This window comes from Littorina saxatilis, linkage group LG7, assembly GCF_037325665.1.
Source record: "Littorina saxatilis isolate snail1 linkage group LG7, US_GU_Lsax_2.0, whole genome shotgun sequence".
In the NCBI taxonomy this organism is placed as follows: Eukaryota; Metazoa; Mollusca; class Gastropoda; order Littorinimorpha; family Littorinidae; genus Littorina; species Littorina saxatilis.
Window position 1 is genome coordinate 38,645,645 of NC_090251.1, and position 18,861 is coordinate 38,664,505.

The following is an 18,861-nucleotide window of genomic DNA, read 5'->3' on the forward strand; positions in this document are numbered from 1 at the left end:
AGTATTCTTTTCCTTTCGTACCCTCAAGAAAGTGCAACTGTCTTCAAAGTGTCATATGATGGCAAGTTGTGGACACAGATCTGTTCATATTTAGTACCAGACTCCCCGATGATTGTAGATACAACACGAGAAATTAACATACCAAATTTATTTTGAAAATGAGCTTACCCTCGAACAGGTCTAGCAGTCAAATCAGGGGGTGTCACTCTGCACATTCAATCGAAGCGCGAAGGTTTCTAATCGCAAACAACTAAGTACAAAGTCCTTTCTTCGAGTTAAAATGAGGTCTCTATGAAAGAACTTCCCTTTTTAGCTTAACGCTACACTTGAGCACTTCTTTTGTCATTGTCAAGATGTGAGGAATGTTTGGAAACTATGTAAAGATTTTGTTTATAAGCAAATTTATTATGATATAATTTTGAGTGAAACAGATATATTATTTGGTTATTGGAATGAAAATTTAAAAAAATGATCAAATTTATTTGATAAATCATTGTATTTTGACAACAAAAATGACAATTGGAAAATTTAAGTATGGAAAGAAGTTAGATTTGCGTATTTTATTGGAATTAGAGTTAAATATTAGAAAAAGTTTATGTTTTGTATAATATAAAGTTGATTATGTTATAAAGAAAAAGAGCAAGGAAGAAGGATGCTCCCCGCCTAAATTACAAAAAAAAGAAAAAAAAAGATATCAGGCAAAAAATATGGGTTTGAGCATCTTGCATGCAACTGAGGTCAACAAAAAAAAAAAAAAAAAAGAAAAAAAGAAAAAAAAAGAGAAAAAAAGCTTTAACGCTACACTGAAATTTACCAACAGAAATTAAAACAAGAGTTTGAGTGTGACTGAAAGCACGACAAACTTGAGACAGCACACTCAAAAGTGGATTCAACACGACCTGACCACACAGTTAGGCCTATGGCCAAATGCGCGTAGCAAAATGTGCGTTGTGAAACATGTGTTTTCTTTGCAGTACTGACAATATCGCTATTGAAACTATCACAGTGCGCTAGGAGATTTATAGAGCAAATCTCACAAATGATTATTGCTACGCGCTTCGTTCAATAATTCATTTTCTCGATTTGCTCTATAAATCTCTTAGCGCACGCTTCGTTCAATAATTCATTTTCTCGATTTGCTCTATAAATCTCTTAGCGCACTGTGATGTCTCAATAACTAAAATGATAATGATAATAATAATGTCGCCGCAACTGGCAGTCAAACGCCTTACGCTAGCGTGAGAGGTAAGCGCTCTAATTTCTAGGCCTTTCCGTACGTTGCTATCGCAGCGCTGTGCCTTGGGTCTAAAACCTCTCGCTGCGCTCAGCAATAAAGCGGTCGGCCATGCTTTGTTTCAGTTAGAACTCCAACTACGATGAAGCGATGTTTTTGAAGTGCTGCACCAGATTTTAGCAACAGCATATGCACATTCACACGAAATTTGTGGTGAATCGATCAAGAAACGCTGGAGGTATTGGCTAAGGAGATCTAAGGAAATGACGCGTGAGCGCTAAACCGTGTGCAACCTCAGTATTCGCGTAGTGATTGGCTAGAAATGTTAACCACAGATAATCCATAACAATGGTATTATGTCATTTCAAATTTGAAGATAACGGGCCCATAAACACGGGAGTTATTAGCGATCAAAAGTGTGACGTATAGACGGACGGATGGACAAACGGACTAACGGACGGACGGACGGACGGATGGAAGCACGGACAGAGGCCTAACAATAATAATTTGATGTAACACACAATGAATATGTTGCAGGACAAAAATCATCAGATTCAACCACATTTACCATTCGCAACGAGTGTGATAATGTTTACCTTTCTTTGTACCAAAATTCAAAATGGGGTTAGGGTTACGTTTTGTAAACTTGTGCAAAACTTTAACGATCGATTTTTATTCTGTCTTAATATATTATTGTGTAGACCAAGGTTTGCTATATGTAAACTTTTTTTGAAAATGTAATGGTTCTATTTATAGCAAATATATTCAGTTGAAGTGAGCAGCTGGTCTAATTTTAGCACGCAAAACGTCATGTACATTAACGAATATTAGCCATTTTGCAAAGAATGGTAACACTTATTCATAAAAAACAACATTATTTGTATGTGCACAAAGTCAGTATTTACGCCACATACATATACAAGTAGTTGTGATTTTAATTAATCAGTTAGATACCATATCCAAGAGCCTACCCTGATTTACAAAAAACCGTGAAAAGTCAATATATTCATGAGGCTGTATCTTAAAAACGCTACGATCGATTTCTCTGATTTTAACACATGTGTTTTGTCAGACTTTAAACATACATCAGGCAAAATATTTGCGATTTCTAATGGTTGTTTAATCGGTGTCGGATGTCTTTAAGTTCTTTTGCACATGAAAATGAAAAATGAAGAAAGGTAATAAGAAAGGTAGTTTATAACCTATGTCACAACCCGAGGTTTTAGAGATACAGGAGAAGCTTAAACAGGCTTTTTGTAGATACACGAGATGATGTAATTGTTATATGTTTGAGTGTATATAATAATTGTGTTATTTACAACATAAGCATTGGAGTCCAAACACTATTGTAGAATGTATGCGTGTGGGATGTGAGATGCTTTACGCCTGTAACTTCGCGTATTTGCAAGTTTGTGTCCGAATCGTGGAACGGGCTATAGTCACCCGGTAACGCGCGGTGAACAAACCAGGTCAAGCTGCAGAAAACGAAAGTTTGTAAATATTTGTTGGGCACAGTCGTGCAAATTAAATAATGTTCATTTCACCTGGTAAGATAATATAGTGTAATGCATAAATTATATTATAGCGTATCTATAGGCTATTTAGTAAGAGAAGAATTAACATAGTCCGGGTCAGCGGTGTACGAATACACTTTGGCACCCCGTCAGCGAACTAGCACGGTTTTGGTTCAGTGCTACCCGAGAGAGTCAACGGTACGGTTGCAGACGTACTGGCGGGCGCGAGTACTCCATCACCCGGCGGTTTTTTACGGTGAGCGTTGTCATTGACTTGGCGGGTGGACTATTGTTTCGAATTGCTGTGGCTGAGTAGATGTCGTTGTCTAATGTTTTGTTTTGTTTGTGTTTACGTTTCAGTAGTGTTGTAATATTGTGGGACACGATGATTTTGAAGCGTGTTTATGTCCGTGGGAATGTGCACGGGAAATATGAGAATTACATCGACCGGCCCATTACTACCTATTCGTATAGGGAGCCTCGGGATTTACATGTATATTAATGCATGTTTGGGAAGTGATATGCAGTGAACATACAGTGGAATTATATGTGTGTAATTATTTGCACATAACTGTTAAATATTCGTTTACACGGAATATCACATTTTATACAAGATGGCGGTCTACTTTCCGACAACTTTTGTATCCTTATGTTATTGAGCATGTTGTTTTATACCTTCATATTATAGTGTGTAATATTACGCGGGGAGTTATCATTACATGTGGGGATATGGGTGTTGTGTCATGCAATTGTGGTTGCGTAATGTAATGTTAAAGTTGGATACCACAATCTAACATTTAGTGAACGTTTTGTCCAGTTATTTGTAACATATCACATGGCGTATATGGTCATGATAAATACAATAAGTTTATAGGTTTAAGCAAACTATGAATCTATATTGTAAAGCCCGTTGTATAGCTAATGTATTAAATAATTATCCTTTTCCATACATGGTTACTTGGTGTAAAGTTTCGATCTTGATGTCCATCGGTATGATGCGCTAAAGGTTTGCATCACCGATGAACACTAACACAACCATCGATACACGCCAGGTAGCTAGGGATGTTATTGTTCAGTATTAAGTTGCTGTTTTATTTACATGCAGTTGGCCGGAGAGAGAACGGAGGAGGGACGTGTGTTCACGTGAAGGCGTTGAGATCTGGACAGATGGGACGCTGTCAGGAGGCGACTACGGCTCACAGCAACGCAAGAAGAGCGGCGTGGGTTACTCCGACCAGTAGATTCCACCCAGAGTGTACGCAGGACCACCAGAAGACAGCATGAGGAAGGAGTCTGGTCAACTCTACATGCCTAGGAATCTGGGGAACAGCTCCGAAGGACTGGAGCTGGGTGCGACGTGCTTAGGCAGTCGGGGACTCTTCTAGGGGGTCAGAATCAGGAAGCTGCGGCCTTCTGAGGAGGGAAGGACATGTGAGGCCTTGGCGGGCGTTGTGTATCCCGAAAAAGCTAAGTACTCTGTCGTGGTTAAATCATGTGTCTGTGTTCGTGTAATTTGGTGATGCGACCTTATTGAGCGCCGTATACTAACAGGCTATTTAACCATAGGGGGGGTGCTTAGGACTGGAGTTCCAGGATAATTTCATGTGAATTCATGTGTTGTCAATTTTCGTAGTATTTGTAGAGTGTACACGTTAAATGTGTGGATGTTTCGTGCATAAATTTGTGTTTATTATATAAAAGCTTATAAGTTACATGTGGTTCCTTTAGTCTTTTTATACACAGTGATGTCTGTCTCCACTTGTAAACTTTCTTGGGTGTGCGTTAGTGAGTGAGTTGTACGCTTGCGTGTGATCCCAAGATTGCTCAATCTTGTGGAGTTAAGTCGTCACGTGTCAATGGTGGAGATGCCGGGGACCCATGAGTGATATGCTTTCGAGGCGAAGCTCTGGGACCCTTTAGTTATTTAATTTTTTTTTTGGGGAACCAAATTTGGTTGTGTTTGTTTGTGTTGTTGGCATAGTTTGTGTGTGGTGTTTGTTGGTTTGTGTGAGGTAGTGGTGACCGTTTGATTTGAAATGTGGTGACTGTTTAGACATCCCGTGGGTGGTTGGAGGGGACTGGACATCTCTCAGCGGTTGAGAGGTGTTGGGTTACTTAGCCACAAAGGATTCATCTTTAGTCCATCCGTTAAAGTCAGACGGCGCCACTGAAGCAGATCGAACTAGCAAATACGCATGTATTCTATATTCGGATTCGGTTAAAGTAAAGTTTCATTCCGGTATTACGCTAAGGCTATGTGGCTATTGATTGTGGTAAAGTATAACCAAATGTCAATAACTTACGCGGATTTCGTCCGATTTCTCGGTGGGCTTCGGTACGCAGTTTGATGCGTTTTCCTTTCGCGTGCATGCAAATATTTTTTCAAGTAGCGCGTTTTCATCTGAAATGGCGACGGGAGGTGATAGTGTGGATTCTCCGGTGTCAGGGCGGCTTAGGTCACAGGATGTGCCGACTGATAGTTTAACCGGATTAGTTACATCTGAACTCATGAGGAAGGCAAAATCAACTCGAGAGAAGCTTCTACATAGTCCAGGACGTGAAGAAGGGGAGTCCATTACGTATTACCAGAAGTTCATGACTTTAGGAACGCAGATGGAGTTGAAGGGAGATAGTCTTCGAGCATTCGCCGACGCTAAGATAAAGGAGATAGAAGACGTACGGGCCAACAAGGAGAGGTTGAGCTTAGAGAAGAAGAAATTGGCGATGGAGGAAAGGAAGCTGGAAGAAGCACGGGTGGAAGCTCAGAAGCAACGCGAGTTCGAGGAGAGTATAGCCCAGAAGCAGCGTGAGATGGAGGAAAAGAAACTGGGAGAAGCACGTGAAGAGGCCCAAAAGCAGCGTGACTTTGAGGAGGCCAAAGTTCAACGTATGGAAAGAATGGAGTCTGAAAGAATCGATGAGATGAAGAAACTTCAAGATGAAGCACAGAGGCACGCAGAACGATTAGAGGAACAAAGGGCAAATAATCAACGAGCTCATCAGAAGGCGAGGGATGGAATGGTAGAATCTACCAAAGTAACACTTCCTGCATTCGACGAGAACAAGGAGGATATAGAAGCTTATCTTACCAAATTCGAGAGATTCGCAGAGGAGTTAGACTGGGACCAGACAACATGGGCGAGACGCGTGAGTACCAAACTCAACGTGAAAGCGACGACCTTGATTGGGGATATGTCGAAGGAGGACGCTCGAGATTACCAGTTAGTGAAGAAAGAGTTACTGAGAGGATTCCGGTGTACCGCAGAATCGTACCGAGAGAAGTTCAGGGCAGCGAGAAGGAAGAGCGAAGAAACGTTTTCAACCTACGTGAGCCGGATAACGCGGTACCTGCACAGTTGGATGGACCTAGCGGAAAAACAACGAACTTACAAGGGCCTCTTCGACCTGGTTCTTTTGGAACAGTTGCTTACTGGCATCCCGCAGTCTGTCGCTACGTTCATTCGACAGTCCAAAGCCACCAATGTAGCTGATTCAGTTGAGCAAGCTCAATGTTTCGTGGATGCACGTCCTGGTTTCGACTCATCACAGAAAGGGGGGAAAAACCAAGATAAAGGAAATAATGGGAAGACAGACAGTAAGGTGCAACTTACCCAGGGACAAAGGGTAAAAGATAGTACTGTCAAATGTTTCGGATGTGGAGGGGATCATCTCATAAGGAATTGCCCGGAAGCGGGGAAGCCGAGGGGTGGCGGAGAAATGTATGGGGCAGGCATACAATGTCACAAATGTCATAAGTTCGGACATGTCAAGAGGAACTGTCCAGGAATAACCCTTATCATCAGTCCAGAACCGGAGGAGACTGCAGTGAGAGAAGTTTTCTTGATGCGGGAGGTAGAAGCGAATTACAAGATCCATTCAGGGTTATGTGGGAAGTGTGATCGTCGTACTCAGGGAGAAACTTTCGACATGACAGTTAGGGTGAACGGGAAGGCAGTGGTAGCCATACGTGACACGGGAAGCCCAATGCTGTGTGTTAGCGCTGACCTCATCGACCCGGCTACGTACACAAACAGGACAAGAGAAGTGTCAGGAGTGTTTGAAGAGCAGGGAACAGTACAGGCTCCCATAGCCATCGTGAAGTTAGAATCTTCGGTGTTTGTAGGGAACGTGGAAGCTGTCGCTATTCAGAATATGGCAATTCCTGTATTGATAGGAAACTACATGGTCCTGCCAAATGGAAAGGAAGTGAGAGTTCCGGTGTACGGAAAGAAACATGTAATTCCATCTTTGTGCGCAGCAGTTCAGACACGAGGACAAGCAAGGAAGGACGAGAGAGGGAATCTAAAATTGAAGATTAATGGAGTCCCATTGGCACAAAGGACCTGTGCTGAAATGGCTCAAGCACAAGAAGAGGATCCACAACTAAAACGTGTGCGCGAGTTGGCGGTGGAAAAGAAGCCATGGCGTCAACAAGGAACCGGGAATGTTCGATTCGTGATACGTAAAGCTTTGTTGTACAGAGAATACTCAGGTGCAGATGGAGTGGATCACCGACAGTTAGTGGTGCCCAGTGAGTTCCAGAATGAGGTGATGAGATTAGCTCACGATGCACCCATGGCAGGACACCTAGGGGGAACGAGAACCAGGAACAGGATATGGACAGAATTCTATTGGCCTGGTATGTGCCCCGACATCAGACGATACGTGGCATCATGTGACGCTTGCCAGAGAACTACGGCAAAAGGGAAAGTGAAGCCAGTACCATTGGAAAGAATGCCGTTGATCGATGTCCCGTTCAAGCAGGTAGCGGTGGACATCATAGGGCCGATTCATCCGCCGTCAGACCGAGGACACCGTTTCATACTGGTAACAGTAGACTATGCCACCCGGTATCCTGAAGCAACCCCTCTCAAGAAAATCGATACACCACATGTGGCGGAAGCGTTGTGGGAGAACTGGACCAGAGTGGGCATACCTGAAAAGGTGTTGTCAGATAACGGTACCCAGTTCAAGAGCGAAATGATGCAGGAGGTGTACAACCTGATGTCAGTACATGGAATGTACACAACTCCATACCACGCACAATGCAATGGTCTAGTTGAACGTTTCAATGGTACGCTGAAACAGATGCTGAAACGACTCTGCCAGGAGCAACCCAAGGAATGGGACAGGTTCATTCCGGCGTGTTTGTTTGCATATAGGGAAGTTCCTCAGGAGTCGTTAAAATTCTCACCGTTTGAACTACTCTATGGGCGAACTGTGAGGGGACCTATGCAGGTATTACGGAAGCTGTGGACCAAGGAAGAGACAGACCAAGAAGTGAGAACCACTGCCGAGTACGTTGTGGACCTGCGGAATCGAGTTGAGGAGACATGCAGGATTGCCAGAGAAAACCTCGGGAAGGCGACAGAGCGATACGCAAGGGCAGCGGACAGGAAGGCAGAAGACAGACAATTCAAGGAAGGAGATGAGGTGTTGGTGCTTCTTCCAATGAAAAAGAACAAGCTGGAAATCGCTTGGCGTGGACCTTACGTCATCAAGGAGCGATGCGGCATGAACGACTACCGGATTCAAGTGGGGAGTAAAAAGAAATTATTCCACGTCAACCTCTTGAAGAGATACGTCAGGAGGAGAGAGATCCCAGCGGTTGTAGGAGTGGTGCTGGAAGAGGAGGAACCCAAAACAAAGAAGGAAGTACGCAGGTTTTTGGGAATGCTCGGTTTCTATAGAAGGTACGTGCCACATTTCTCAGAAATTGCCCTACCACTGACGAACTTGACCAAGGGAAAGAAGTTCGAGGCAATCGAGTGGACACCGGCTTGTCAGGAAGCATTCGAGCGCTTGAAGGAAACTCTGGTCAGCCAACCTGTGGTACGATTGCCTGACCCCGAGAAAGCATTTGTGCTACGGACTGATGCGTCAGATGTGGGACTAGGCGCGGTGCTGTTGCAAGCAGATGAAAAGGGTGACCTGCAACCAGTGAGCTATGCCAGCAAAAAACTGATTCCTGCGGAAATCAACTACTCCACAATCGAGAAGGAATGCCTTGCAATGGTGTGGGGGATAAGGAAATTCGAGCCCTACCTTTTTGGGCAACATTTCACTTTGATGACAGATCACCAACCATTGCAGTACCTGCAGCAGGTAAGACCACACAACGGGAGGTTGACGAGATGGGCTCTGCAGTTGCAAGCTTATTCTTTCCGAGTGCAGACCATCAAAGGAGTGAACAACGTGGACGCTGACTTCATGAGTCGGGTTGCTCTTGATATATAGGGTGCTCACTGTTGGTGGTTACCGTTAGTTCGAGCTGGTGGTGGAGGTGTGTCACAACCCGAGGTTTTAGAGATGCAGGAGAAGCTTAAACAGGCTTTTTGTAGATACACGAGATGATGTAATTGTTATATGTTTGAGTGTATATAATAATTGTGTTATTTACAACATAAGCATTGGAGTCCAAACACTATTGTAGAATGTATGCGTGTGGGATGTGAGATGCTTTACGCCTGTAACTTCGCGTATTTGCAAGTTTGTGTCCGAATCGTGGAACGGGCTATAGTCACCCGGTAACGCGCGGTGAACAAACCAGGTCAAGCTGCAGAAAACGAAAGTTTGTAAATATTTGTTGGGCACAGTCGTGCAAATTAAATAATGTTCATTTCACCTGGTAAGATAATATAGTGTAATGCATAAATTATATTATAGCGTATCTATAGGCTATTTAGTAAGAGAAGAATTAACATAGTCCGGGTCAGCGGTGTACGAATACACTTTGGCACCCCGTCAGCGAACTAGCACGGTTTTGGTTCAGTGCTACCCGAGAGAGTCAACGGTACGGTTGCAGACGTACTGGCGGGCGCGAGTACTCCATCACCCGGCGGTTTTTTACGGTGAGCGTTGTCATTGACTTGGCGGGTGGACTATTGTTTCGAATTACTGTGGCTGAGTAGATGTCGTTGTCTAATGTTTTGTTTTGTTTGTGTTTACGTTTCAGTAGTGTTGTAATATTGTGGGACACGATGATTTTGAAGCGTGTTTATGTCCGTGGGAATGTGCACGGGAAATATGAGAATTACATCGACCGGCCCATTACTACCTATTCGTATAGGGAGCCTCGGGATTTACATGTATATTAATGCATGTTTGGGAAGTGATATGCAGTGAACATACAGTGGAATTATATGTGTGTAATTATTTGCACATAACTGTTAAATATTCGTTTACACGGAATATCACATTTTATACAAGATGGCGGTCTACTTTCCGACAACTTTTGTATCCTTATGTTATTGAGCATGTTGTTTTATACCTTCATATTATAGTGTGTAATATTACGCGGGGAGTTATCATACATGTGGGGATATGGGTGTTGTGTCATGCAATTGTGGTTGCGTAATGTAATGTTAAAGTTGGATACCACAATCTAACATTTAGTGAACGTTTTGTCCAGTTATTTGTAACATATCACATGGCGTATATGGTCATGATAAATACAATAAGTTTATAGGTTTAAGCAAACTATGAATCTATATTGTAAAGCCCGTTGTATAGCTAATGTATTAAATAATTATCCTTTTCCATACATGGTTACTTGGTGTAAAGTTTCGATCTTGATGTCCATCGGTATGATGCGCTAAAGGTTTGCATCACCGATGAACACTAACACAACCATCGATACACGCCAGGTAGCTAGGGATGTTATTGTTCAGTATTAAGTTGCTGTTTTATTTACATGCAGTTGGCCGGAGAGAGAACGGAGGAGGGACGTGTGTTCACGTGAAGGCGTTGAGATCTGGACAGATGGGACGCTGTCAGGAGGCGACTACGGCTCACAGCAACGCAAGAAGAGCGGCGTGGGTTACTCCGACCAGTAGATTCCACCCAGAGTGTACGCAGGACCACCAGAAGACAGCATGAGGAAGGAGTCTGGTCAACTCTACATGCCTAGGAATCTGGGGAACAGCTCCGAAGGACTGGAGCTGGGTGCGACGTGCTTAGGCAGTCGGGGACTCTTCTAGGGGGTCAGAATCAGGAAGCTGCGGCCTTCTGAGGAGGGAAGGACATGTGAGGCCTTGGCGGGCGTTGTGTATCCCGAAAAAGCTAAGTACTCTGTCGTGGTTAAATCATGTGTCTGTGTTCGTGTAATTTGGTGATGCGACCTTATTGAGCGCCGTATACTAACAGGCTATTTAACCATAGGGGGGGGTGCTTAGGACTGGAGTTCCAGGATAATTTCATGTGAATTCATGTGTTGTCAATTTTCGTAGTATTTGTAGAGTGTACACGTTAAATGTGTGGATGTTTCGTGCATAAATTTGTGTTTATTATATAAAAGCTTATAAGTTACATGTGGTTCCTTTAGTCTTTTTATACACAGTGATGTCTGTCTCCACTTGTAAACTTTCTTGGGTGTGCGTTAGTGAGTGAGTTGTACGCTTGCGTGTGATCCCAAGATTGCTCAATCTTGTGGAGTTAAGTCGTCACGTGTCAACCTACATACGCGAGAGAGACCACGCATGAGATAACATAATGGAAGGGCGCTGATCTTGCACGACGCTTAGTTTTGAGATAGGTGTGACATGACAAAGGACATCACAAACAATCTCTCAAAAATATAGAATTCTGTAATTTATGGCATCAATCTGGTAGGTATTTCTCTGGTAACGTTGAACAAAAGTCGACCTGGGCTGTTCGGTTCAGGCGGTTGGGAAGCAGACAGATTACTTTGATTGAAATGAACCACTGGCAAAATAAATTGATGCGTCTTGAAATCTTATAGGTACTGATGAAACTGTATTTGTTTAATGCTCTGCCAGTGTCCACGATTAAGCTCAGGTGTAAATATCATATTGTAGTGAAGAAGCCATTTCTGGCGAATCTAACACCAATATGTGCAATGTTTCCAAAATGTACAGTAAAAGCATCCAGGTTTCGAAAACAACGACGAATAGGAACTTGCTCATGTATACCCGGTGTTTTGCTTTTTTTCCGTCCACATTTTCTGCAGGCGCCTATAAGAAAACTACTGTCAACAGGGCTACTAGTGACGAAAATATGTGCGGAAGTTGTGATAGCAAAAGCAGGCCCCTAGCTCCATGGCCTCTCAGCCCCTAACGTTCGTCTACGTTGCCATGACGTCATGTTATGTTCTATTACGTAATGTTTGTATTGTTTGAAATAACTGTGAATGTATTGTTTTGTCAATAACAAACGTTCCAACAACCTACCTTTCTGGTTGTTACATTTAGTCAAGTTTTGACATAGAGGGGGGAATCGAGACGAGGGTCGTGGTGTGTGTGTGTGTGTGTGTGTGTGTGTGTGTGTGTGTGTGTGTGTCTGTGTGTCTGTCTGTGTGTGTGTGTAGAGCGATTCAGACTAAACTACTGGACCGATCTTTATGAAATTTGACATGAGAGTTCCTGGGTATGATATCCCCGGACGTTTTTTTTCATTTTTTCGATAAATACCTTTGATGACGTCATATCCGGCTTTTTGTAAAAGTTGAGGCGGCACTGTCACACCCTCATTTTTCCATTAAATTGATTGAAATTTTGGCAAATCAATCTTCGACAAAGGCCGGGGTTTGGTATTGCATTTCAGCTTGGTGGCTTAAAAACTAATGAGTGAGTTTGGTCATTAAAAATCGGAAACTTGTAATTAAAATTATATTTTTATTAAACGATCCAAAAACAATTTCAGCTTATTCTTCGTCATTTTCTGATTCCAAAAACATATACATATGTTATATTTGGATTAAAAACAAGCTCTGAAAATTAAAAATATAAAAATTATGATCAAAATTAAATTTCCGAAATCGTTTTAAAAACTATTTCATCTTATTCCTTGTCGGTTCCTGATTCCAAAAACATATAGATATGATATGTTTGGATTAAAAACACGCTCAGAAAGTTAAAACGAAGAGAGGTACAGTAAAGCGTGCTATGAAGCACAGCGCAATCGCTACCGCGCCAAACAGGCTCGTCACTTTCACTGCCTTTTGCACTAGCGGCGGACTACGTTCAGTTTCATTCTGTGAGTTCCACAGCTTGACTAAATGTAGTAATTTCGCCTTACGCGACTTGTTTTTTGATTCTGATTGAGGATAAAATGGGAAAATGGCGAGAAAATAAAATAGCACTCTGCTGTACGCGAGTGCCAGCCGAATCATGGCCTTTTCCCTTCTCTCTCAGCTTGCATTGTGGGTTGCTACTGTAATAATCACATTGTTACAAGAATTCCGAACGATGTGCAAAGCAGTTGTGTGTGTGTGTGTGTGTGTGTATGTGTGTGTGTGTGTTTGTGTGTGTGTGCGTGTGTGTGCGTGTGTTTGTGTGTGTGTGTGCGTGTGTGTGCTTGTGTGTGTGTGTGTGTGCATGCGTGCGTGCTTGTGTGTGTGTGTGTGTGTGTATGTGTGTATATTCTGGGTTTAATATCCCCAGACCATTTTTTCTTTTTTACGATAGTTGTATTTGATGACGTCATATCCGTCTTTTTGTGAAAGTTGAGGCAGCAATGTCACGCCCTAATTTTTTTTTACCAAATTGATTGAAATTTTAGTAAAGCTATCTTCGACAAAGGCCAGACTTTGGTATCGCATTTCAGCTTGGAGGCTTAAAACATGATTAATGAGTTAGGTCATTAAAAATCTGAAAATTGTAATTAAAATTATTTGTTTCTAAAACGATCAAAATATAATTGTATCTTATTCTTCATTTATTGCTAATTCCAAAAACATATAAATATGTTATATTTGGATTAAAAACAAGCTCTCAAAATTAAAAATATGAAAACTATGATTAAAATTAAATTAACGAAATCGATTTAAAAACTATTTCATCTTATTCCTTGTTGGTTCCTGATTCCAAAAACATATAGATATGATATGTTTGGATTAAAAACAAGCTCAGAAAGTTAACAAGTCGCGTAAGGCGAAAATACAACATTTAGTCAAGTAGCTGTCGAACTCACAGAATGAAACTGAACGCAATGCAACGCAGCAAGACCGTATACTCGTAGCATCGTCAGTCCACCGCTCATGGCAAAGGCAGTGAAATTGACAAGAAGAGCGGGGTAGTAGTTGCGCTGAGAAGGATAGCACGCTTTTCTGTACCTCTCTTCGTTTTAACTTTCTGAGCGTTTTTTTAATCCAAACATATCATATCTATATGTTTTTGGAATCAGGAACCGACAAGGAATAAGATGAAAGTGTTTTTAAATTGATTTCGAAAATTTAATTTTGATCATAATTTTTATATTTTTAATTTTCAGAGCTTGTTTTTAATCCAAATATAACATATTTATATGTTTTTGGAATGAGAAAATGATGGAGAATAAGATGAACGTAAATTTGGATCGTTTTATAAAAACAATATTTTTTTTACAATTTTCAGATTTTTAATGACCAAAGTCATTAATTAATTTTTAAGCCACCAAGCTGAAATGCAATACCGAAGTCCGGGCTTCGTCGGAGATTACTTGACCAAAATTTCAACCAATTTGGTTGAAAAATGAGAGCGTGACAGTGCCGCCTCAACTTTCACGAAAAGCCGGATATGACGTCATCAAAGACATTTATCAAAAAAATGAAAAAAACATCTGAGGATATCATACCCAGGAACTCTCATGTCAAATTTCATAAAGATCGGTCCAGTAGTTTAGTCTGAATCGCTCTACACACACACACAGACAGACAGACAGACAGACAGACAGACAGACAGACACACATACACCACGACCCTCGTCTCGATTCCCCCCTCTATGTTAAAACATTTAGTCAAAACTTGACTAAATGTAAAAAGAACAGAGATACAGAAAAGAGTGCTATCCTGCTCAGCGCAACCACTCCCGCGCTAGTCTGGCTTGTCAATTTCACTACCTTTCCCACGAGCGGTGGACTGACGATTCAAAATGCTGAAATTTTGCAACTATACTGTAAAAAGTTATTACAATTTAATCAAACTTGTCTGAAAAGTTCCAGTACGTCCAAAAAACTCACCAAATCGCCATGATATTTTACACACTGTTTTGCAATTGTGTTATCAATACTCATGTCAAATTTAAAAGCAATACAATAAGCCATTCCAAAACAACAGGGTTTTTACCCACATAGCCCACAAGGAATGACGCCAAAACAGGCCTTTTACGGCATCTGACGAGGCTGACACCTGTCTTCTTCAAATTGACAAAACAACACTGCTAGGCACAACAGCTGAACCAAATCAATTTGTGTGGGTAGAAAATGAGTTGTTCTTCAATTTGCGATCAAAAACGGGATCACTCTTGCTTATTTTGATTTTTTGTGTATTTTAGTGTCTACAAATTTACTTTTGCGAATTTGATTTTGGGGGGTGTCAGAACAAACAGACCCTCATCCTTTCACCTGAGTCTGTATCCAGTAACGGTACAGTGGAAGGACCTCAGTCAACTTGAACCATAATTGCCTCTCGGAGAGCTAGTTGTTTGTATTTGTGCAGTATGTCAAGTCCGTCAAAGACAACAAGGAATCGCAAAGTTCACTGTTGTTGCTATGACGACAAGACAGACTGGGCAAACCTCTGATGACACATTTTGTCTTATTTTTCTGCGTTCGTTGACTGCGACTCCCACGTACACTCGTAGGCGCGAGTAGGCTTTTACGTATATGGCCGTTTTCCCCCGCCATTTATTCAGTCATATTCCGATACCAACTCCGGAAAATGCATGCTGAATGTGTTTGTGCTTCTATACCCCAACGCACTCTTTTACGTGCGAATTTGTCTTGTGCTTGCGTGTGCACACGAAGGGGGATAAGGCACAAGTAGGTCTGCCACAAGTGAATAGATAAATCCACTTTTGGGTCTGCACATATCTTTTACCTGAACGATCGAATGAAATAAAACATATTTTTGTGAATTTGACCCGAATTTTTTTGGATCGACTTGTGTGTTTTTTCTCTCTCAGTGTTTGCCATTATCCATGTTGCTAGCTGACGGAAAATGTGCAAATGTAGGTCCTCAAATCTGCAGTCTAGCTAATGCGTGCAAGGCTGGCCGCTCTCAAGGGCGAAAAATAAGAACGGAAGCGAAATCAAAGACATTGGGTAAAGCTATTACAGTCTGCAAAGAATACATAAACACAGCGCTTAAAATTTGATTCATTATACGCTTAAACACATTTGTTTGTTTGTTGGTATTTTTAATGTGTGGCGGCAAAGTTATAATCCCAATCCGGACATTGAATATTATTGGGCGATTTTTGATTCTTAGTTTTATTAGGAAGTCTAATGGTTAGACACATGTCTAAAAAAGCAAATCCAGTGATCTCCGTATCCTTTTCAGTCCATAGTTTCTTTTTTTCGAAGTACAGGAAATTGATCTCGGATACTTTGTAGAGCGGGATGTAATTGCTCTTTTTAGGCCAAACAAAAAATATACGTTGGTTTAAGATAGGGTCGGTAGGTCGGCTTTTTTTAGTCGATTTTAAAGGAGGTTACTTTCCTTAGTCTCGGTATGGTTCGCAAAATGTGCCCAAAGTGTTGTTGTTGTTGTTGTTGTTGTTGTTGTTGTTGTTGTTGTTGTTGTTGTTGTTGTTGTTGTTGGAGAAATGAAAAACAAGTTTTAGGGTCGGCGGGAAAAAATAGGGTCGGTCGGGTTACTTAAACCAACAAATATTTTTGTTTGGCCTTATCAGAAAACATATTTAACGTCCAATCAGTCCCTATTCAGCAACCGAATTTCAATCGATATCTAGAGTGGCGGATAATGTCATCTTCCGCAAAGACGCCTGTCCCTGCGTTTAGTTCAATATACTCTCCACCGGACTCTGTCTCTATCTGTCTTAGTCTCTGTCTCCCACTCTGTCTCTCTCTGTCTCTCATAATTCTTTCTCTCTCTCTCTCTCTCTCTCTCTCTCTTTCTCTCTTTCTCTCTCTCTATGTTTCTCTCTCTCTCTCTCTTTCTCTCTCCCTCACACACGCACATACACAGACACACACACATGCACATACAAAACACACACACACACACATATATACGCTCGCACGCACACACACACACACACACACACACACACACACACACATACACATAGACAAATACACACACACACACACACACACACATACACACATGCACACACACACGCACATACACACACACACACACACACACACACACACACACGCACGCACACACACACACAACACAACAGGAGGAAGCATCAATTTATATTCAAACTTGGAATGTGAAGGGAAAAAACCCATGAACAACTCAGCTGTCACAGCGTGTCAGCGACAGAACAAACCAGAATAACATTCACTGCGTGACCTCACGCATGTCACTGATTACAGTGTACTTAGCCACATTACGACAAGAAACATCGTTAGAAAATTACTGGGAATTTCTGAGAGCCCGCACACGCCATTCTATTTCATTACTCAAATAAACCAATCAAATCATTCGTTTCCATAAGCTCTGATTGCATTAAGTGCGGGCTGATGTACGGGTTATGCCATAGCCGCTCAGTAATCTCCCTTCGATTACTTCGACGTTACGTGTTCTGTGCGGTCGTTGTTCAGGGCAGGGGCTCTGTGCATGCATTATCAGGCACCGTTGAAGAGGGCGAAGCACAGGTGATGTTTTGACGAAAACAAAAGTTCAAATGATGAGCAGTTAACGGTCTCGTCAGTTTTGTCCCCTGTTCGCTTCGTCCAGCGTTACACAAGTGATTTCCCTTGCTTATCGATACTTTCAGCCTAATTCTAACGGTACCTACTGACCGACTCGGCACGAAAAGTGCTTGGTAATCCGGGTCTCTGAGCCTTATCGGACGTGAAACAAATGCACTTGATGAGCGACTTCTTTCTCCCGCGTTACTAAAAAACGTTCCAACTAAATATATCTTTTGCATTCGGCATTACACGATGTTCCAGGACTGCTCTTCACTGGACACCAGGGGGAAAGCGGAAGAGAGGAAGACCCAAGAACACCTGGCGACGAACGGTTGAGGGAGAACTGAAGACCCTGAACCAAACGTGGGGTACCATCCAGAGACTCGCCCATAACAGACAAGAGTGGAGGTCCTTTGTTGCTTCCCTACATGCCAACAGGCATAACGGGCAGTGAGTAAGAAGTAATTACACGATGTATTGATATCCGCCTCCTCCAGCCTTATGCAACGTCAAGAAAGTGTACTTGCTACCAGATCGCGACTTTTTTCTGCTTCATCCGGCCGGTGTCACCCTCCCAACCACCCCCCTTTCCCTCGCAAAACAACACACACAAAAACACACACACGTTCGTTCGAAAATGTACTTGGTAATTGACAGTTTTAGCCTGCTGCATCTGGCGTTACAAAATGTGCTAACTGACTCTTTCTGCTTCATCAAACATTTCAGAAATGTGTTTTTTGTTACAAAATGTATTGCCAAACTTACTCTTTCAGTCTTCTCGTGCTTTACTTAAACAAAAGTGCTTGCTAATCGACTCCTGCAGTCTTCTCTGGTGTAACAAACAAACAAACAAGTCGCGTAAGGCGAAATTACTACATTTAGTCAAACTGTGGAACTCACAGAAGGAAACTGAACGCACTGCATTTTTTCACAATGACCGTAGTCCGCCGCTAGTGCAAAAGGCAGTGAAAGTGACGAGCCTGTTTAGCGCGGTAGCAGTTGCGCTGTGCTGCATAGCACGCTTTACTGTACCTCTCTTCGTTTAAACTTTCTGAGCGTGTTTTTAATCCAAACATATCATATCTATATGTTTTTGGAATCAGGAACCGACAAGGAATAAGATGAAATTGTTTTTAAAACGATTTCGGAAATTTAATTTTAATCATAATTTTTATATTTTTAATTTTCAGAGCTTGTTTTTAATCCGAATATAACATATTTATATGTTTTTGGAATCAGAACATGATGAAGAATAAAATAAAAGTAATTTTGGATCGTTTTATGAAAAAATAATTTTAATTACAATTTTCTGATTTTTAATGACTAAAGTTATTAATTAGTTTTTAAGACTCCATGCTGAAATGCAATACTGAAGTCTGGCCTTCGTCGAAGATTGCTTGGCCAAAATTTCAATCAATTTGATTGAAAAATGAAGGTGTGACAGTGCCGCCTCAACTTTTACAAAAAGCTGGATATGACGTCATAAAAGACATTTATCAAAAAAA

The 18,861-nt window shown here is 41.7% G+C and overlaps 2 long non-coding RNA genes across 2 annotated transcripts; both read left to right on the forward strand.

The window, feature by feature from the left end:
• The first annotated feature begins 2,445 nt into the window (after window positions 1-2,445).
• On the forward strand, window positions 2,446-4,460 carry LOC138971424 (uncharacterized). The gene is made up of 2 exons (XR_011457245.1): window positions 2,446-3,004; window positions 3,854-4,460. It is a non-coding gene; the product is annotated as an uncharacterized lncRNA (long non-coding RNA).
• A 3,925-nt stretch (window positions 4,461-8,385) lies between these two features.
• Window positions 8,386-11,055, forward strand: LOC138971425 (uncharacterized). Its single transcript, XR_011457246.1, has 2 exons — window positions 8,386-9,599; window positions 10,448-11,055. It is a non-coding gene; the product is annotated as an uncharacterized lncRNA (long non-coding RNA).
• The last annotated feature ends 7,806 nt before the right edge of the window (window positions 11,056-18,861 follow it).